Source organism: Corvus kubaryi, unplaced genomic scaffold (assembly GCF_017639235.1).
Source record: "Corvus kubaryi isolate FWS band 111438036 unplaced genomic scaffold, C.kubaryi_AGA036_p1.0 37385, whole genome shotgun sequence".
Lineage (NCBI taxonomy): Eukaryota > Metazoa > Chordata > Aves > Passeriformes > Corvidae > Corvus > Corvus kubaryi.
Window position 1 is genome coordinate 2,350,766 of NW_024581127.1, and position 23,442 is coordinate 2,374,207.

Sequence of the window (23,442 nt, forward strand, 5' to 3'; positions counted from 1 at the left end):
GTTGCATAAATCTGGAATTGAAAGCTTGGGATTTACTTCTTTATTGTGTTAATAGTTATTTGTGTGGGAGAACTTGGAATTCTACAGAAACTTCTGTGCCTCTTAGTTTGCTAATACCCTGACCTCAGAGGATGCCACAGTAAGAATTCTCTAAGCAAAAAAGTGGAAATTCTGCTTGTGGTTTAGAGAATAGTTCAGCTTAACTGCACCTATTGAGTTTGTCACAATTTCAACACAATTGAAAAGGAGGCCAATTCCACAGGTCTTCCCTGAGCAGTGCTGTAACCCTCCCACACCTTCTACCAGGGTGCTGTGAATAGACAGAGTGATTTTATTGTATTATGGCAGTCTGAAGACACATGGGAGATGATGTTTGTAGGCACACCAGAAAACATTGCCCTTTCTACCAACATGAGTTCATTAATAGACCAGCCACAAAATCAAATTCTGAACTGCTGAGAGGGAGCACTTTGTAAAAACAACAGCCTTAGGCAGGTGTCTTGGCAAAGCACATCATGAGTAGCTGTCTTCCAGCAGGTGCTTGTGATGCCATGATGATTTTTTGCCTTTTCTTTTATACCCCTGTTATACCTTTTTTACAACTTCTGTATTCTTAATGTTTTTTGCCTGCATTCTTAGACTTGTTTGTTCAGCTAGGAGACTCAACATTTTAGAAGCTTCGTAGGTGGGGGTTAATGTGCACCAGACCCCAAGGTCCTCTCCAGAACACATTCTGTAAACTAAGATAGAGCCATCCAGGGGAAGGCTCCTTGAGGAGGGGGGCTCATTCAAGCCTCTCACTGGGGAATTTTTGATAGATATGCTAATTAGTAAGACCTATAATGTTATACCAGATCTTTTGGGGGTGCATTGCAGTGTGCATTTCGGTGCGTTCGACCTGGACGTGTGCACCTAAGGATGCTTAAAATAAATACCAAGTTAAAATCCCTTTTCACCTTCTAAACGTATTTGACTCTTGATTTTAAGACCAGGAAAAGGCATCACTTGCATCACCTGTGTTACAGGCCCAGGTCTGTTCCATGTCATGCCAGGCCACCCGACCCGACACAGCTCATAGTGAGGGATGGGCATCTCAAGATTATCCAGACTGATAAAGACACAGATCACCTTCTAAAAGTCCTCTCTTCATCACCTACACAGTGAAATATTTCCATAAGGACCAATGCAGTATAGAGCACAATGCAGTTAAGCTATTTTATATTATATATATAGAATATATATTCTATTTTTTATTCTATTATTTATATTTTATATTAATATCTTCTATATATTAAGGCTCTCTGTTTTCTTGCCTTTTTCCTCTTTTTTTCCTCCTAAATTTGCTGTTCTCTGATGCCAGGGCTATGACTGCTTTGAGCACTTTATTTTGAGCTTTGTGCACTAATCTAACCACTCTGCACATTCTGACGCTTCCTGGAACCATCCGAGAATGACTTTTATTCCTGTTTCTCATTAGCAGAAGATAAATGTATATTTTTAAAATAAGGGTGACGAATAAGGATTAAAAGGCAATGTATAAATTAACAGGTCTTGGTGAGGTTATTTATGTAACTGAAGAGAGGTAAAATACTTCACCAAGGAATAAATGCAGTCCATATGTTATAGCCGTGTTGTGAGGCTGATATTTAACTTCAAGGTAATCTATGTTTACGACTGGAAGGAGAAAGATTTATATTAAATATTTAAATAATAAACTGTGTCTTAAAATACCTTTCAAAAGCACCTGGTGTTCTTTTCTTTTTTGTTGGTGTTAATACACATTGTTTTATTCAAGTCAATGGAGTTACACCTGCTTGCATAAACTGGTCATGAATTCTCCTATCTTCTGACATTTGGGATCTACAGATGTTGGGGCAAAATGTTCATTGCAGGATGTTTACTGCCCTCAAATCCAAAGACCATTATTGGTATTTGTTTAAAATATACCTACCTTGCATGGGCACACGGGAAAATAAATCATTCTGCAGTACAACCCTCGCAGCAACATTTTTTTTCCGGATGGCTTTCATTTTATTTTGTTCTACTTAAAAATATCCTGATTGTAGGATGAGTTGGTGTAGTACCCAACAAAGCTGCCAGCATCAAAATTCTCCCCATTATACCAGAAGGCTTACCCAGCTGGAGCACTTCACAATAAAAGTCTACACCTGAAACACATCTTGACAATGACAAAGGGGGTAAGTGAGAAATTACGTGACATTCTGAAAACTTTCCCATTCTGCATGGAAAGAAAAGGAAAACTTTCCTGGTGAGAACTAGATCTTCCTTAAGGTCCCTTCCAATGCAAACCACACAATTGTAAATCCAACAGAAAGACTCAGTAGCCCAGATTAGCATGGAGATAACACAGGCAGCATGTGAAATCTCCTGTCTGGTCTTAATGGCAGAGTGAAGGGAGTCTACTGCATCACAGGAAAATCCCTAGTATAGTGTATTATAAGGATTCTTCTTCGTTTTCACTCTTCTGTTTTACTTAGAAACTTCTCTTCCTCTGTGGCAGAAAGGGGCTCTAGAATTGTGAATCAATCATACTAATGTGGTCTGCATGAAATGAGTTATGGTATTCTGACTTCTCATAAAAGAGGCTGTAGCAAGATCAGTGATGGTTAGCAACTATTAGGTTGTACTCTGACTGTTGGAATAATCCAAATTTGTAGCCCATTCCTAACAGATCCATATGGCTGTGCTTAACATGGGAATTATGTATGTTATGTAGTCTGTAAGTACAGGCATAAACTACTTGTAGTGAGTGCTACAATTAAAGCTGCTCAGGTCTGCCTGTTTGCTGGAAAAAAAACAAGTTCACTTTCAGACCTCATCATTCATACTTAGCTCATCTATCACATTTAGCATTTTGATTTTGTGAAAATGGTGGAAGTTAAGCTAGTCTTTTCTAACTCTTTACCAGCTGTACAGGAAAAGAAATTACATAGGTATGTAAGATCATCTGCTTTTAATTATTTTTTACAGGAGCAGAAAGAGAGTGTTAATAAATCTTACTAATATTGTAATTAGAGACAATATAAATATAAAATAAATACTAATTAAATATTTTTTTAGTAGTAGATTTCCAAACTTTTTAATACTACTCAACTGGGAAACAGCACAGTAAAAGTCAACAATGCATCCAAGTAGCAGATTTAAATATTCACACCAAAATGATGTCAAGTAGAAGCTTGGGTAAGGCAGTTCCAGCATAACAAGGAACCACTGAAGGATGTGAAAGAGAAAGGAGAAAACCAGTGCATTTTTTGTTTGCTTTTGTAAACAGAAAACTCTGAGGTAGCATGTTAGCTCAAGAAGTACAGTCTTGAACAGTGAGAAACACATAGTACAAATAAGTATTAAAAGAACAGCTGCATTATGGATCTAGCAAAGTGTCCAGTGGTGCTGTATGAAGGGCTGTACTGCAGGAGCCTCAGATATCTGCAGTAATCCCACCAGAGGCAGTTTCCTGCCTGCAGCAACTGTTTCTGTTGTGATGCCTAGAGCAAGACACTTCCCTTTGCCTTCCCCTCTTGCCTCAAGCAACTTAAATTCCTTAAACACCTCTTGATGTGCTTCCAGAAAGCATATGCAATATAAAATTGCTTTGAGATTCTCTGAATGTTAGTATGGGTCAAAAGGTGGTTATCTTTATCAAAGCATTTTTATCAGAGCACTTCTAATTTGGAGCAGTCGTCTCGCCCCGAGTTAGCCAGACATACCTGTGGTAGGTGACAGCCAGCTGAATACTCGGTTGGACAGTGTCACCTGCACAAAGAAGAGCAGTGTGATGCTGAAACATTTTAAATTGCACTCACTGATTCTGTTCACTTTTTTTCAGTAAACAAAAACCCAAGGTAGTGTGGAGATTAACACAGTGTGGTGTGTAAGGGGATGTTAACCCCCTGCCCTCAAGCAAGAAGCTGCGACAGCTGCGCTTAGTTTACTACAAGGGAAGCTGCCATGAAGCTTGCAGACAAGCTGGTGTCTTCTCTTAAATCTTCAGCCCAGTCTCAGAAATCTCTTCAGGGCAGCTGGGACTTGCCCTACATTTCTTAGGCCCATTCAGGGTAATATGACTCCATTTATAGTAACTTCAAAAGTGAAAGCCTGGTATTAATCACTCTTGTTATTGGAGAATTTGTATTTCTTGTTATTGATATCTTGGTTTCCATAAAGGAGGGGTTCAAAAGACACCTTTGCAAATGAATTAAAGGAAGAAATGAATAGTGGGAGTTCCTGCTTTGCTATTTTTGTGTTGGGTGTGGTGTAAGCATAGCTAACGTGTGTGGGGCTGGTTCGTGGGGGATGCAGAGCTGTCCCACAGCAGGAGCTGAGAAGGCAGAGAGCACCCAGCGAGATGGTGCCAAATGGGTGTCACAGCTCAGTCACAGCTGTGGGGTTGAGCTGACCACATGGTACCACCCAGGCCAAGGGTGACAGGGCCTTCACCCAAGTCCACTCAGATGGGTGCCTCAGGTACACACAGGTAAACATTTTGCTTCCCCTGATATGATTTTTTTACTGAAGGACAAATAGTGTTCTCTAAATATGACTCATTTCAGTCCTCAGCTAACAAAAGAAAAGGTGTCAGTGATCTGAATTGCTTCAGTCGTCAGTCAGCTGATTCCTAATCTCCAAGGTCCGTGATTTGAAGTGATCCGGATATTTGCTGACACAGCAGCCTTCAATACGGAAGTCCCAACATACAGATGTGTATGTTGTACAGGTGTAAGGCAATGCTTTAAAGAAACTACATTTGTTCTACAGTTACTATGTTGGGTCACAAAGGAAAGAAGTGGAAAAGTTTTGCTAGTTTAAATACATTCCTGGTACAGAGCAGGTAATTACTTCATTTTTAGGCAGTACAAATCTGATTACAATGTGAAAATATTCTTCTGAAAAAGGAGCCAATGGCTGAGTAAAGCTTTTTAAAATATATACAAGAATATTGGATCGTTCTGGATGGAATTACTCCCTATTATACCCACAAATTACAAAAACAAGAGAACACAAATACAGTAGTTCCATATTCTCTTGCAAGACACTTCAGAGATCTCAGTACCTTTATCAATGATAAGTGATAGAGATTAGGAAGAATCCTTTGCTGCAGATATGCTGTTTAACAGCTGCAGTATTTCAGACACCTTATTCTTTAGATGCTAGTGTTGGGAGAAGGATAGAAGTTACATAAACATTTTAATTTATATCAGAAGTGCACTTCTGAACTGAACCTGCGTGTCCCTTCCTACACACATATGCTTCTTGCTATGACGCAGCCTCTGGGTTTGTGGCACACATTGGACCAGTCTGAGAGTGCATGAATTTGATTGAACATAAACTGAGGGATGCTCTTGGGATACATGCAATGTGCCCCAACCACAAATCAGCTTTTAGTCCATGAGATGAGATCAGCCAGTCCAAAGCCAAACCCAATCATATCCATATAATGTAGAGAAGATCTGGTCCTCAGCACCGGCTACCTGCTCACACAGAACCTGAAAGGGTGGTTATTTTGACTCAAAATGCCAAGACTTAAAAGTAGACCTCTGCTTAGATTTAAATTTAACCAAAACTACTTCAAATTTACCAAAGGTAGGGTAACTCCTGGAGGGCCATTTTTCCTGCAGAAGACCATGCAAGAGGGTGGATGTATATTCTCCATCACTGCTTGTGGAAAACACTTTTTCCCCACTCAAATACATGTCATTAACACATGAGCTACAAGTCATCCTGTCCTCTGGTGAGAGAAATTTCACCCTCAAAATTTTGTCATAATTGAGATAAATTCTAATTTGTTAATAACTACTCATGAAATTTATTTATTCCCAGAGAAATAGTAAGAAGAAAGTTAATGTATTTAGCTTTCATAAAAAAAATTAAAATATATTTTAAATTCCCCTAATGGCTCTTTTTTTTTGCATCAGCACAAGCACGAAAAAACCTCACAGAAATTTCTATTCTGTCAAAGGTCAATTTAATCAAAAAACACCCCGAGTAACTTTTGTTTTTACCAGCTCTACTTGACACATGTTTTCTGCCTACAAGGGCACTACGTTATACAAGTGTCGATGTCTGAATGCTATCAAAGTCGGTACATATTTAAATGTGTAAAATAAGCTTTCTCAGTTCCACATTAGGCTCTTATGTGAAATATTACAGTTTTAAGCAAGTGTCAAAGAAACCAAAGCACTCTTCTTCAAAACTTCTCCATAAAATATTTTAACGATCCAGTAATGCATGTACATAGCTTTCTAAAGGTCTTTTGCAAACCCATAAATCCCCTGTTCTTACAGATTTTAGAATCTCATGCCATTAACCAAACTTTTAAAATTAAGTGATGTAGAAATTTAACTACTAATTCTGATGTTTCTAACTTCTTTCCTCTCTTCAGTATTCATGTTTAGCTATTTTAGAGTAACATAAACATCAGCCTTAAATTAGGAAGCATTCTGTCTGAGCCAATAGTGATGGATTTTACTAAGTGATTTGATATATTTTAGGGGCTCTTTTTATGCTTTGAGGTTTGCATTTCACATTTATTTTGAAGGTCAGTTGCCAAGAGAATGAACTGTGTAACAAAGAAGCTATCAGGTAAGTTAACAGATGCCTAATTCCCTGGGTAGATGAGTATTTTGGGTGCTATTTGCCTACAGGAAGCCTGGTAATCTGCTGGAGTTTGATATAGCTGCCACAGCAGTAAGTGGCATCCTGGTGCTGTGTTGGTACTGCTGTAAATGACCACACTATCACACATGACCAGATAAATACAGTATGATACAGAAATACACCAGATCCATGGCTGGTTTAGGGAGCAGAGCAGGGTGGCTGCTAGCTTGCCATTTGCTTTCACTTTGGATATGAAAGTGAAGAGGTTCCTGATTCTATAAGTCTCCTTAATGCTCACACTTAATGAGCAACACCTAAAAAGAAAACAACGGAAGAAACAGAACTCTTTTATTTATGCTCTCTGATATCAGTGTCATAAGTGAAACTATTTTATTGATTTTCATATTAGTTTAACAGCATACTTAGTAATACCACACTACAATGGCTTTTTATATTAGAATATTTAAGATTGATAATCCATTCTGTGGCCCATTGCTGGTCTGAGGTTTGATGGCAGTAGCAATTTCTAAATAAGCCCTAAATTGGAAGAGAAGTGAGAGCACCATTGTCACAAGAACAGGGAGTGCAATGAAGAAGATGCAGGCAGTGAGGGGAAAGGCTGCTTAGCAGATATTTGCATGAAAGCACTTGACTGTCACTCAGCATAACACACTGGTGGAGTCAGTGGCACCTGTGACAAATAGCACACAGAGCCAGAGTGGGGCAACATCTGCAATCCTCTGGCCTGATACTTCTCTGCTTTCCCAGTCACTGCTGACTTTGAGTGTTCAAACAGTTTGTGCAGACTCTAAGAGAAGCTTAAGAAATTATGGATAAGGGAAAACAAAAGCATTAGTCCATTTTCCTGCTTTGAGTATATAGGTTCACAGCGGAAACTTATTTTCCATGATATTTCAGTTATTTTTGATTGCATAGTCTGAGCACGAAAAAAAAAAGTTAATGCTTAAGATCAGCATGAATATACCCGAATCCATAACTTCAGAAGTACACTGTATACAGACTGAAGTGTCAGATGTAGGGGCAAGAGTACTAGAATCCAGAAATGGAATAGATCAAGAATAAACTACTTTATTTCCTCTATTTCCTATATCACTTAATTTGGAAACTACTGATACTCCTTTTAAGCAACTTTATGTTTTATTAGAGCTTAACATCCAGGAGATAATCAAGACTCTTTTTTCCCTCACAGCAGCTTCCTTCTACTTCTAAAAGCAGTAAGGTGCTTCTTTGCAGAACACCTTAAATCAAGATATACACAAATGTACATTCATTTACAATCTATGATGGCATACCCAGTTGATTCTAGATTCATTTTCGTAACTGACAAATACAGTTTACAACTGACTTCCTCTAGTAATAGGTTTCTGATAATAGAGCCTCAGTTTAGTAAAGAAAGCAATTGAGAAGTTTCTGACCAGTCAATGGATGCATTAAGAGTCTTGTACAGATGGGAAATCTTTTAATTGCTCATTTTGAATATCTACAAGTGTAGAACTGTGGGTGACGCAGGAGCACAATTCATGTAGTACTGTAAATGTGTCCCAGTTCCAATTAGAAATGCATATTTCGAGGCTTAGAAGTGCAAGGCCATAAGCCCTAAGCACGAGGACTGAGTATGAAGGTTTGTGTGCATGGAGATCCTCTGAAGAGAGAGAAGGGAGGGGAATAAACCTAAATATTAAATGTTAAAGCTGCTGCAACCAGGAACACATGGCAGTCCAGACAGCCCATCGCCAGACAAAGCATGTGGCAAACTCAAAGGCCCAATTTAAAGCTGGCAATATAAAGTCTGTTTAAGCTGCCAAAGAACCAGATGTGTCATGCCTGGAAGAGTCTCTTGCCTTTGCTGACTCTTTGCTTATGCGTCCTGTGATTGATATCCCAAAGTACATCATAAAACATTCACAATTTTATGGGAGGTATCATGATCACCAGCATACCTAAAAGTTCCTTGGTTTTTTCCTTTATTTAAAAAACAAAACAAAACAAAACCAAAACAACAAAAGGTTGAAGTAATTTCTTGCCAATTTAAAACACACAAAAAAAATGACCCTTTAAATAGTTCATCTTACTATTTCTAGTGTTTTGGACTTAGCTGGGCTCAAAATCTGTTACCAATATGATGTAATTTACGGAAAAATGTTTGTAAAATGGAGTACAGAGTGTCCTATTTCATTTAATAAACTCACTTTACGGCTAGATAATACAAATATTTGTGTTGAAGTGTGGGGTGAGGTTGGGAAATTCTCATCACAGCATGAATTAAGATGAATTAACATGCATTACAGTTTCATTCAGTTTGGAGAATTTAGTAACTCCTGGAGAAAACATTTCATTTACTATCATCTGTTCAACACATGAACTTTCTTAGCCAATATTGCCCAGAATTATGCAGGTTCCTGAATCAATGTTTGTGTTTTTCCCCAGTATTCAATAGGTAAATAAAAAAATCAGAAAATCTGATGGCAGTGTTATTTATTTTATCTAAAGGAACAACCAAGCTATAAGCTTGAAAGAAAAGTGTGACTTGAAAATTATTCTTTAAGCAGAGAAATAATGCAGTAGGGTTTGGGAATCCCTTATGATACCAAGAAAAGAAATATAATTGACTTTTGGGAAGCTCTGCTAAACAAAAAAGGCAGAGCTGTTATTAGATGGTAAGGTTTTTACGTCCACAGAGATAGAAAAAGTTTAATGCCCTGAACTGAAATCCGTGAAAATGTCACTTATTTGCCTGGTAAACACTTTTTCCTCAAATTAAGGAGCATTCATGTTTGGCCAGATTCTGATTTCATTGTTGTAATGCCATCAAAACCTCCCCAGACTACCTTGGCTGCTCTCCCAAAACTCTTAACTGGCAAAGCAGTGATTCTGTGTTTTCAAAGTTCAAGGTGTGGCTGCAACTGAGTCATGGCTCAGAATAGTCAATGAGTAGTCACTGAATATAACATGATGATTTTGGCTCTTCTTCTGGAAGAAGGCAGGGTGGTGAAGGGGCTACTTGGAAAGACTCAGGGCACTGGCAACACACAGCAAGTCCCATTAGTGCCACTCTCCATGCTAGAGCCGTGTGACATCTGTAGTAATAAGCAGATGTTTTATGCATTGTTAAAACAACTTACAATTGATTTCTTGAGACATGCCACTACATTTGTTTATTACTTGATTGTTGAAAAGCATTACCACACTGATTATTTGCTAAACATCAATCTGGAATCTAATTTGCTAAACTACGACAAACCACAAATGCAGAGATCTCCTTTAAGTATTGTGCCTTTGTCACTGAAATATCAAACTTGCCATTTGAGGTTTTACGTCATTCATTTTGTTTAGACAATTCACTGCTGTGCTCTTAGAATAAACCACTCCATGCTGCAGAAGTTGGATTTATGAAACATGGTGTAAACATGTTCTGCCTAAGAGCAGGCAGACAGCGAATGCCTAAGGCATTCTGTAATTGTCCTGGGAACAGAGTTTCTAAATCATCTCAGATTTATTGCTGTAATTTTCATCAGATACCTGATACAGTAAATGTTTCTAAAGGTTTTATAGTTTTTTATCTAAAAAAGACAGATTGTTTAGTCTACCTGACTGCATGACATCATGCTGTTTACACTTTCTGTATGAGAGACAGTTACCTTTTTGGGTGTTGCTTTGACTTACCAGCTTCGGAGGTATAATGGATAATGATGCACATATTTGTGTGAAGGTATAAAAATATACTCGTAACTTCTAGTGAAAAGGGACATTGCTATCAAATTCACTCAGGATGTGTTACATTGGACTGAAATGACCAGGGTAGATGTCTCTCAGAGCTGGTGTTTATGACCTCTTGCTTACTCCTCTTTTTTGATTCCTATTTCCAACTCCCACACAGATAAAACTACTAAACCCAAGCAAATACACCAAAAAAATCCAAGGGAATCCAGGAGAACAGGATACCAAGTTCAGAGGGTGTCAGAGTCTTGCACTCGGGTATCAATTATTTCTCAGCATTGCTCACATCTACTCAACATATTACAAAACAGACCTTTGTCTGTTGATACTTGTTGAAAATTTCCTAAGTATGATATAAGATCTCTCTTGATAAAATAACTCACAGAAATTAATGAAATGCTGAAGAGAGCTGCTAGCTCCTTAAACAAATCATCCCATCAGCATTTCTTGCCTTCTGTCTAACTGAAACCAAATCCCTAAATTGGAAACATTCATAATAATAAAAACTTGTTGAGCTTATTTTCACCTGGATAAGATGGCTATTTATCATACTGTCTGGGCCCATTGTCCAAAAGACCTGTTTCAGAGCTGAAACTGCTATTGCCTGATTATACTGCAGTCACACAACAAAGATCTGGAATTATGTGCTGAGCCAGCGGGTAGTAAAATGCCTCAGTCCCTACCCAGAATGGCTCTGCAGGCTGTTTATGAGGAGACACGAGGACAATGAAGTAGAAGGGGGGTGAGAACTGAGAGGCAGGTATGAGGAAAAGGGGCAGGTTTTTACACAGCAGGCTGTAATCTCAGCTTAGCACCTGCACAGCCAGCAAAAGGAAAGGTTCTTTGAAAAAGACAACCAAGAAACTATGTACATAGGCCTTCTGTGAGAGAACTTTTGATGCCAAATGCTATTTCCATCAGGGAGCTGCTGCTTGCCAAGATATGTCCCCCAAGCAGCATTTTCTCCAAAATCTCCTGCTGCTGCTGTAGCACCCAGTGTTTTTATGAAACAGCTTCTAACGTACTTACTCCCATCTAAAGGTGAAATGCTGAGCTAGGGAAGGTTGGTTGGTCTATTTGATTTTGCTGAGTTTTTGGCAGGTAAATAGGATGTAGCTCAATTTGTCTGAAATGGTCTTGAAGCGTGAGATGAAATTTCAGATGAAAAAATACATAATGTTTGTATTTTTTTATGCTATCTTGAATGCACAAATTATGAAACCTGTGATCAATATTGAACCTCAGCTTTGCTCTACATTTTCTCCTAGAAAAGGACAGTTGTTTTGATATGCCTGAAGGAATGTGATTTATCAAAAGTGCAAACAAAAGGGGTTTTTTTTTAATTAGCAGCAACAGTACATGCCCACTACATACTAAATTCAGAACCCAGATACAGAGTTGTGTTTATTTTTTATTTTATTTTTAAAAATCCAGCTAATATCACATTCTCTGCTTTTATACACTTACAATTTAAATTATATTTTTTACATTATACACCGGGATAAATTCATTAGGTGAATTCATTACCATTTGCAATTATTGCAGTCTATAAGGCTGCAATGGGCAAAATACGTGCATTTTGAGCTACACTTGATATGCTATGTCAATTAATACCACACAAATGTAGAGCTTTACAAAACCACTAAATTGTTGGCTCCACATTTCTGCAGCTTCTTTCTTATTATACTCTTTTTGTGACCAGCTATCATTACATCAAGTTTCATGGAAAATGGAGTTGGCATGCTCCATGACTAAGAACAAGCTGCCAAAACTTATATTACGCAAGAAGCAGCACGATATATGAGGTGATACTTTGCCTTTATACTGGAATTTTGTTTTTTTCCATCTCAAATGAAAAATATATCCTTTTGTTGATCTTTCATTTTTGCTTTTGTAAAATAGAGAGGAGTGACCTAAGCCATACATCAGGACAGTGTGTGGCCAAAAGAGTAAAGGCCTCTTTGGCTGCCAAGCTCAACCAAGAGGCACCATTTCCTTCAGTTAATCCTTAACATAACATAAGACAACTCTTACTTCTCTCTTCATAAACTGTAACTTAAAACTCTCCCTTCCTTGTTTCACATGAGTAATTATTAAGCTTAAAACAACAAAATCCCACACGCAATGGGGACACAAGTTCTGAATGCAGTGAAGAGTGTTTGGTGCTCCTGTTTTATGAGCAAGACGTCACTGCTGAAAGCAAGCATCTGCGTGTTCCTCGCAGACAACAGATTCCAGCCTTGCTCTGAGATTACTTCATTGTATGGCATCTGGTGTTTTATAGCCATGCAGTTTAGAAATAAATAGTCTCTCTGCAATTTTATAACTTTAAAAATACTACCTTAAATTCACCCATTTATTTATTCTTGTAAGAAGCAAGGTTCTTCATGCAACAACTAATTTAAAAATTCCTCCTTTGTTTGCTTGAAGTTTGTGTTGTTTTTTTCCTCCTGAAAAAAAAGTAATGTTTTCCAGTGAGCCAGGGGGACTTTTGTTGCTACATACACCCTAACAATTTTTCCATTGGGTGCTGTAAAACTGGTCCTCCCAGTAAGATCCCTGAATTTCTCTTCTGCATAAAGTCTTTTTCTGTTTGTTCTAATTATTTTATGTTTTAACAGAATTATTATTTTGCATTTTTATTGGCCAGCTATTAGCTACTCCATTAAGACTGCATTTCATTAGCTCTAACAAGATAACTTAAATCTGGTAGATCCATCACCTGTGGAATAAACATTTAAAATGTATGTCTCTTCCCTCAGTTAATGTCACTTCACAGTAAATACACCTGAATATTAGAAACCTCTTTCCTCAGATCTAGTTTTCACAGATCTGCCCCTTTAACCACCCAGGACAAGGCTTTTCCTCTCCTGTCTGCTTCTTTTTTCCCAGTATAACTGCAGGCTGCACTGGCATGACTTGCTGCAGGCTCTGCGACCAAATGCCTTCTAATTCAAAGACCACCCCGAGTGCAGTTGCCACACACAAAAGCTCACATGTATTTTTTCAGTAGAGATAATGGTTGCTGGATTAAAGGCAAACAATGCAGAAAGATCAGCTTTCACAGAGCACAGTGTGCATCCCTTATTCTCTACTATACTGTACCCTAAAATGTTTCATGGCACTGTCTCACTGTCTGCAAATTGGTAGGACTGATCTCATCTGACGAGGTAAAATCTGTGGGTTTTGCCCTCACTCTTACAGTTTCATTCAGCAGAAGCAAAAGATCAGATTTTCCTGGTCCATGGAGCCCTTCACTCACCATTCCTCCCTGGATTTTTCATAGGATTTGGAGAGGTTGCCCCTCATAAAAAAAGACATAAGCTTTAACTCATCCTGAGCACTACTCCATACTGACTCCTTAACATGTAGGACAATGACTTGACTCCACTTTTCCATAATCTCCCAGAGGCTTAAGCTAACTAATCTTTCTATGGCTCTATACTGTTTTCTCATGTTTGTGGGTGATACATGCTAATCATTACAAATTGTCCTGCACCTTGCAGGGGCAGCCTGTGCTGACTACCAGACTTTTGAGGTGCCTTTTTTTCCACCACTCATGATATAGTAAAAAGCCACCAGTTATCTTATGAAGAAGAGGTGACAGCTGCAAGGAAGAGGGATGAACATAGGAAAAATAACACTCTGGAGGGTTGCATGCCACCCACTAGCTAAGGACTAAGAATAGGGGGAGTGGATGCTAGCAGGGGCACTGATGGTCCTGTAGTCTCCAGGTGTGTTACACCTGTTAATTTGCTTCTGGACTGCAAAGGCACGATTTTTTGGCAGGTGAGGCTAGACGTAAGGCCTTGAAAGATATAACTACTTCATGTGACAAACAACATATGCTGTAGACAGGAGGAAAGGCTGAAGCCCCTGAGTCCTCCCTCACCCAGTTTGAACCTGAAATACCCACATTTCTGTCTCTGTGTTGGCCTAGAAGCACCTGGCAAGAGTAGATCAGCATCTTTGTCATGCATCTGTCTGACAGAGGTTGATAAAAAAATTTCTTCACTGAGAGGGTGGTCAAGCATTGGAACAGGCTGTCCAGGGAAGTGGTTGAGTCACCATTCGAAACCATTGCTGAGGGTCTTTAAAAGACATATGGATCTGATGCTTAGGAACATGGTTCAGTAGTGGACTCTGCAGTGTTAGGTTACCAGCTGGACTCAGTGACCTTCAAGGTCTTTTATAAAACAAATAATTCTATGGTTCTGTGATTCTATGACCAGATGATGTTCCTTTGCCTGGGGCCTCTGAGATATGATACACCAAATGTGCTCAGACACTGCACAGCCCATGGCAAGCAGGCAGGGTTCCTCAGAAGACCTGTCTGGACACAGGAGCCCTCGCTTCCTGTGTTTCCCGCTCCTCGCAGCTGCTTTGGAGGGAGAACCACCATTCTCTCTCAGGACAACTTAGTGGTGAACAGAAAAACCCTTGCAGTAGTGATCAAAACCTGCATAATTAGATATTTCACCGCAATTAATATTTTAGGCTAGGCCTCAGAAAATACATCAGTAATTATTTTTATGCTGCTGGATAGTGAATACAAAAGATTCTACCCTTTAAACACAAATGCTATGATTTCCTCTGAAGCCTTTTTATTTGCCATATCAAAACATGACTACATGTTTGACTATTTCAAAACTAAGAGAGATGCTTCTGGTAAAAGCAAAATTAAAAAAACCTCAGCTAAACACACTGAAGGTGAAACTATTGGATTTTTCATGAAGAAAAGCAAATTACTTAGATTTTATGTTCGATTAATCATCTCCATTTACATTTTTTACCATTGTTGCTACCACAGGCAGATGGACCAGGGATCCAGCTTGTTGATAAGGCAGCAGGGTAAGGACACACTGCGCTGTCTTTGTGCTGCTGGGTATGTTTACACTGTGTGTTGCTGGCAAGGACACAAGCCCACTCTACAGAGAGGTCTGACTTACCAGCCCAGACTTGGCATTGTGCTTGCACGGTGACTCCTGTTATTTGGTGTAAATTTTGGGCAGCGTGTGTTTTTGGCTGCCTGTGCTACACAGTTCAAGTGAACCCAAGGTTTATTTCCCTGAAAATATGAAACTGTGCTGTGACAAAAAATACAGAGCTCTTAATAAAACATCCTTAATTAAATGTCTTCCCTGATTTCTTGACATGTAATAGCTATTGTTTGCCTAACACAAACCTACTTAATAAATAGAGGCTATTTTTTCTGTAGGCCCTATCACATCAGTCTTGTTCATTATGTAAAGGACTTACAGCTTCTTCAGACATTAAGCATAATGAAGTTCCTTTGCTTCAAAAACCCACAGGATGATGGTTAGTATTGAGGTTAAAGTTTTCTTTGGTTTTTCACTTTCAGGAAAGTACTTATTTGAAAATAAGCATCCTACTATTCTCTCTTTGAGTCTGAAACATTAATTTGTGATCGTTCCATTGGCATAGGTCTGGAGAGGAATCTGGCAGTCAGGACTGATCAAGAAGCCAAATTCTGCTGAGGTAAACCCATGGTGTGCTCCTTGGAATACACATCTGGAATTAACTGGTTTCAGACAACCATCCCCAGTGCACAGGGAGACTAACAGGTTGAAGGTACACAGGCAGGTACCAAAAACCCAGCCACTCCTGCCCCTTTCCTGTGCCAACACAAACACAGAGCCTCTGCAGCAGCCAGATCACAACCTGATAAGCTGTCAATTAGTCCCGGGAGAAAAAAAGAATGAGTAAGTTGGGTTTTTTTCACTCTCTGTGCTCCTGGAATTGTCTTTCTGTAGGCAGAGAAGTGCCAGTCCCTGAGCGGAGGCTGCACATCTGGAAGAGCAGAAGCACAACTGACTGCCCTGGCAGCAGGTGGCCACTAGTGTGGGTTTGTAGGGTTTGGCTGTATGACTGCACTGCAGCCTCGGAGTGGCATCTGGTGGTAATCTTGGCAGGAGTACGGTGGAATTAATCAAGATTTTTTCATCAGGCCTGCTAAAGTAATTCAGAATAGTTTGGGTTAGAAGGAACCTTTAAAGCCATCTACTTCAACGCCTCCAGAGGGACATCTTTCACTAGTTCAGGTTGGCCAGAGAGATGGTAGATGATCCATCCCTGGAAACCTTCTAGGTCAGGTTGGATGGAGCTCTGGGCAACCAGACCTGTTCCAGTACACTGTTCCAGGGTTTCAATATTCTCACTGTAGAAGATTTCTTTCATCTATCTAGCCTAAATCAACCCTCTTTTAGTTTAAAACCATTACCCATTGTCCTATTGCTACAGGCCCTGCTATATAGTTTGTCCCCATCTTTCTTATAAGCTCTCTACAAGTACTGAGAGGTGGCAATGAGGTCTCCCTGGAGTCTTCTCTTCTCCAGGCTGAACAACCCCAACTCTCACAGCCTTTACTCGCAGGAGAGGTGCTCCAGTCCTCTGACCATATTCGTGACCCTCCTCTGGACTTGCTCCAAGGTCCATGTCCTTCTTATGTGAGGGTCCCTAGAGCAGGATGCACTGGAGCACTCCAGCTGGGGTCTCATGAGACTGGAGCAGATGGGCAGAATCACCTCCCTCGACCTACTGGCCATACTTCTGTCGGTGCAGTCCCGGATATGATTGGCTTTCTGGGCTGTGAACACCCAGAATTTAGTTTTAATCTCAACTAAAAAGAGCTTCTTTTTTTATCCCTGAGTCAACCATGAGGTGTATCACTACTGTTCTGAAGATATTTGAAATACAGTATGATAAAGAAACAGTAAATTTTTCTTAGAATAATTTTACTATAATAAACCCCCTAAAAACTCATTTTCAAGGTCCTGCTGTGGTAGTCTCCCCTGTATCACAGCCTTAACTGAGGTGCAGACCGTAAAGAAAAACTGTTTTGATTTGATAAGGTACTTCTGTTTTTTTCCATGGCTGTATTTAAGCAATCTAGAGCATCTTCTCTTTAGAAAATGCTGTTCTGTGTATTGTTTTGTCTGGTAACTTTATGGTGTGGATTCTCTTTAAATAAATACACTGTAAGTCTCATTGTTTCCCAGAGGAAGAGGAGGCTCAGCAGAGCATTGTCCTCCAGAGCATTCAGCCTGCACAGGCAGACACAGAAGGAAAGGGTTCATGCTCCCTGTCCACTGCTGGATTCCAGCTCCCATCCCATCCTCCTCATCTGGCAAGTTCAAGATGCAAAATAATAGAAAAAATGGAATTTATTGTCCCCATCCATTTGTTGGTCTGAGTATATTTTCAGTTCAGAGTACTGTGGTTTATCTACCCTTAGGTGCCTTGCAGTTTTGGAGCTTTCTTTGCAGATATCTTCCTGAAAATCACAGTCTATTTAAGGTCTGATTCTGATCTGATATACTGAGGTGCAAATTAGTAGCACCCTTGAAATTCATGCACATTTTGCTGTAACACCAACATCAAATCAGAACCATAACTTCGTACCCACATGTACAGTCATGTAAATGAAGCCTTTAAATCGGAATCAAAATTAACTGGAAAAAAATTAGAATTTGGCTTGTCTCCAGAATTTTGCTGACTGTGGATTTGTTCCTGCAAATCTGAGACCAGCAAAAGTCCTGTTTTAACCACAGTAGAGTTTTCAGAGAGAGGTTTAATGTGTAACTGTAATTATTAGTTCTCATTTTCCAACTAAACCTGCTTACCGTAAATAGAACAGAGAGTATGGGTTTCACTTGTTTTCTGCTTGAAAAACAATACTGATAACATAAAGATGTAAGCTAGGAGGACAGAGGACAGTAACAATGCTGTTTATTTAAAATTATTTTCTATTTTTATTTTGTATTGAGAAAAATTCTTTTAATCTCTTGCCTGAGAGCAAAACAAATCGTACTGCCTGAGCAGTAGAAGTACTGACTGCTGACCTACACTGCTGTTCTCAGTTTTGAGAGCTATATGCATGCTCACAGCAGGTTTTGCTTGCAGGAGAACTGAAGAGATGCCCAATATATGATCAATATAACTGCTTATTTCTTGGCTTCCTCCTGACCATTATGCACACAGTGCCCTCTTAAATACTATGTTCTACCACAGAAGAGGGAGTACAGTTTCTGTTATGTATTCAGAAGTAAAATTAAGGAGAAAACATAAGTGAAGAGCCATGCTGCAAGACAGAGATGACAGAGTTTACCTCCAGGAGATAGTGAGAGATGATTGATGGTGTCCATTCACCTTCAACTGGATACAACAATAAACGTTTCCTACAGTGTTTTGACCATGTAAGGCCATTTCAGACATATGAATGACATTTTTACAGATACTAGAATTTCAGGAGATGAGACTTTGGGATCCTGTTTATTGTGCAGTGTGGGATACAGTGCTGTACAGTGTATGAAACTAAGGGTTCCCTGTAAAATATTAGCAGTGTATTCAGAAAAGCAGATTTTTAGCCTCTCTTTTTCAAATTTGCTCCTTTCAGAACTGTGAGATTCTTTCTAAACTAAAAGTAGGTTATGCTGTCTTTTATATGAATTGCTCACATATTTTAGATTTCTTTTTTCTTTAGTGAAAAGAATCAATATGTACGTAATTTATACAGTGTCTGTCCCCTGTTAAGTGTTTGTTAAGCCCTGTACAAAACATTCAGATTTGAGAACTTCATTTTAAGAAGCCTATGAATGACTCTGGCAGTGTGAACTCACAGCAGCAGCATATGGTGAACACAGTGGAGAAGTGGGAGCTTTGGAATTCACTGCAACTACTACCAGAAGCTCTGGGAAAAGCTGTATTTCTTTGCCTGCTTAATTTCATGAGACAGTGAAGCTGGCATATTCAAAGTGGATGTTTTAGACTGAGGGTCCAGGCAGATTTTATTTGTGAATTTCTTATTTTTAAAAGTGTCTTTTTCTAAGTACATCTTAGATGTATCCTAGGTTTTTTTGCATACATAATTGTTGGATTCAACCCTGAACATGAATTTTCTTTAATAATAGACTACATTCCCATTTGTAACATACACACTTTAAAACGAGGAAAGTGTAAGTGTTTACTGGAATTGCTTTTACACTTCCAAAAGAATCATTCTTACTGAAAGGCCATAGGTTGCATAAAAGCTAGGAAATCTAGGACAGGTTCAGAGCTCCTAAGCAGGGGTGCAAGCTTTGCCCATGCCTTGATTTTTTGTATCTTCCCTTACTTCCCATGCTTTTCCCCCCATCTCTTCCACCTGCAGAGGTCAGAAGCCACACCACCAGGCAATGGTGTCCCAGTCTGGATAAGTGTATGGGCACCAGGCTCACATGGTGACCTGAATCTGCAGTTCCAACACAGCCATAATAAACTGGGACCCTCCTTGCCTGGCATGCACTTCACCTAGGTAGTGTGGATGTGTACTGTTCCAATTATTTTAAAAAAGCAAATAAAAGAGGGAAAGGAAGAGCAACTGAAACACTTTGTATTTCTCATTTATTATGAGGAGGGCAGAGAAGCTTTAAAAGGGAAATTTATGATGCTTGGGCATAGAGGAGAAAAATAACCAAAACTCGGCAGTACTTTTTTTCCTGTTGGAGAACGTAAATGTTATTGTACAGGTGGAGTATCAGGTAATGAGAAAACACATAATTAGAGCTGTGGTGTTGGGACAATAATAGGTAAGTGGTCCCAGAGCTGTTGTGGATTTCACTGATCTGTGCTGCTTTTAGGAATCAGTGGTGATTTGACTACATAATTATTGGTTATCTGAAAAAAAGAATACTCAAAATGGTTTTTGCTATAGAGCTCACAGCTTTTCACTTCTGAGAAGCTCCCTGACACCATCCAGAGAAGCACTAAGTTTGGTTTTCATCTGAATTAATATGATTACCTTCCATCTCATGCTGGTGGTGTGCTTTCCAAATGCTTTTTTTGCCAGTGTTCATGACATTTTTAACTTTGACTTGGGGATGGAGAGCTGAGCAGCAGGGAGAAAGAAATTTTTTTACACAGCAGAGCTTTTAGTCCCTGATCAAAGCATTTGTAAAAAATCTGCAAAGGGAATAGCACAGGAGGAGTTCCTTTCCACTTCTCAATTCCCTCAGCAACTCATTTTCATCACACTCCCATGTGTTTTTTCCATGAGACAGAACAATTGCCAGCCATTGTGTGTAAGGTACTGTGAGATCAGAGGTACTTAGTTATGGTATGTAGGGGTATTAATGGGCATTAAAATACCTGAAATTTGCTGAACGTTCTCAGATTTGATATCTGTCCTTATCTCCATGAACAGTTGGTTTATGCAATTTGCCGGATGTCATATCCCAGTAGCTACAGCACATTATATCTTGGATTACAGAACATCTCTTTACTGTTCTGTTTCCTTGCTATCCACCTCCACATGACTCCCAGTTTATTTTATGCGGTTGTTACACAGTATCATGGCCTTCATCTGACCAAGAGAAATGACAATTATCTGCAGTACTGCAACTCATTGAGGAATAACATTTTGGAGGACTTATCATCTTGATCCAATATTTAAAAAGACTTCAAATCTTGCAACAAATACCTTAGAGAAAAACTGGACAAGTTATTTCAGCCTTTGCCTGCACTTGGTCATCAACATGTGAGAGAAGAGGTGAGATGAGGAACACTTCTGAGAAGGCTTTGGAAGAACAAAAAGTAGGGGAGAAATCAGAGGCAACATGCTGAGCCACCATTTACAGGTGGAGGTAAATGAACTGAAGTAAAAAGATCACAGTAGTGATTTTTAAAGAATAAATGAGAGAGATTTTCTATTCTAAGAAAACTTGACCTGCTAATGGGAAGTCATCTCCTTCATAGGATTCCCAAGAGTAGGAAGATTGCTGCATTTGGTAAAAAATCCTCACAAAACTCCGTCTGCTCCAGCACCCTATTCTGTAAAGCTATCAAAAGGTTCCTACTAGATTCATTTTATGTCTCCTGCTTCCTGTAACTGGAAGAAACAGTGAACAATTCATCTTTATCTACTGGGTCCATGTGGCTCTAAGTTTGAAGACATCTCTTAGAGCCTAAATTGTTTCTACTGGACACTGAAGAGTTCTAGTCCACTTGGTTATTTCAGGAACTTCAGCTATTCCCATGCATTTGGTTATCACTGTTACCCTGTTTGAATTTCTGGCAATGGCCTCCTGAAAAATCCTCTTAAAAATTCCACATCTACTCTGTCCAAACCCTGATGTGTGTGTGTGCATCTCCCACTTATCCACTTCCCCTGGAACCTTTGGACAGAACATACAAATGCAGGAAGGAAAAATGTATGTGTCAGTATAATTTTGAATTTGCTGTCGGGTGGCCGATTAGCAGTGTCTTCTAGACAGCTCCTCTTGAGTTCCTTCAGGCACAAGAACACAGAGGCAGGTTGAACTTCTGAGTATTGTGTGAGGCAGAAGGCAAATATAACTGTCCCTCAGTCTTTCCAAGAGCTCTGTGGGCATCAATGCTTCTTCTTCTTTGCTGAGACTCCTCAAATACTTGCTGAGTTCCCAAAGGTATCTGGAACACATTTACCTAAAGATGTGCCCATATGGCATACCTGGCCTGCTTGACATAGTTTGGAGAAACATGTGCAGTACCAGTAAATTGTCTTAGGTCTGAGTCCTCAACTAAAGAGTTACAATTGCATGTACCTATTAGTGCTGACGTAAGTTTATGAGAAATGTTTCCATTACTTTTTTTGGTTCTTTTTTCCTCTCATTCTTTTGCCCTAATTATACTTGTGCCTTTTCCCTTTATGGTACAGCTTCTGACACAATAGAAATTACTAAGATTCACAGATGTTTCTCAGCACAAAAAGAAGTCAGTTTGTTGGGACACCCCTTCTAATGGTGAACATTAGCAAAATATTCACCTCCTAATTGGCTTTCTCAAAAGAAACCCATCAAAATTTTTTCCCCTTGAGTGACAGCCAGGTTCAGTAGTAATGGCAGTACTTGTTCAACTGTTTCTAATCAATGGCACACACAGAAGAAATTAAATGATCCCGCTCAGGACACTGGGATGATGACAGACAGACAAGATATATTCATAATCCTGTAGAAACCTTCATCCCATTTCAAAATAACTTCCCATCATCTTTTATTGACAAAATTAATGCCAGGATGGTAGAAATGGAAAATATTAGTAGAGTGGGGAAAATATTAGTAGAGTGGGAAAAATATTAGCTTGTTTTTCCAGTTTGTGTTACACATGTGGTACACATTCTGGTTTCTGTTTCAAATATGACCACATTTTCAGCAAGGCTTGTAAATGTATCTTGGCCCCCTACTACAATTGCCTATTGACCAGGAGTTTTTATAATTAACTCTAGCTTTTTTTTTTTTTTTTTTTGAGCAGTGATTTTCTTGCCCAACTTCTGGAAGCTGCTGAGAGGTCTCATTTTTTTGAACTAGAGTCTATGCAAAAGCTTCAAAACCAGGGATCAACAAAGGAGAGTTTGGGCAGGTCTTTCACATGTCACCTTGGGAATATGAGATTCTGAAACAAGAAAATAATTTTTAAAACTTTGAACAAAATTGTTGAGTTGCATAAATGAGCAGAGGTACAATATTTGAATTTTTATGCATATTATTCTATTTGAACCAACTTGATTATAGTTGACGATGTCACTTAAACCTAGAGGATAGTAAAATGTGTATTTTGACATTTTACACATCAATTAGTAGATAACTCATGTAATTAATATTCAGAAAAAGTTAGGCACCAGCACTGTCAATGTGTTATTCATCTCAATGTCACCTGGAAACAAATTGAATGCTATCTTGAATTTTAAAAAATTCAAGACCCTGGAGACCATGCCTGTGCTATGGACTTCAGACAGAGAGAACAGTGCTGTGGCACAAAACTTACAGTGGGACCCTGGCTTTAAAGAACAGTTTAGTTTTCTGTCCTGCTGCTTTCTGGCACTGTAAGGAGGACTCTTGACTGTGGTGGCCTGTTTGATTTCGCAGTGCAGACAGATACTGGGACCTGAGGAACTGAACAGAGATGGTGAAACAGCTGTCAAGTGTTTAACTACTTTCTGTCACTAATAGTGACCCAGGGGTAAATGGCTTCATATCACATTACCAAATCCTTGAAGCTTAGGGAATGTTTTTTTTTAACTTCATTTTAGTAGGGGAATTTCTATGCCTGGCTTGG

The 23,442-nt window shown here is 39.2% G+C and overlaps 1 protein-coding gene across 2 annotated transcripts in view; it reads right to left on the reverse strand.

Moving 5' to 3' along the window:
- Positions 1-23,442, reverse strand: part of CPA6 (carboxypeptidase A6) — an 87,408-nt gene that overhangs the window by 63,063 nt on the left and 903 nt on the right. The gene's annotated exons all lie outside the window — the stretch shown is intronic.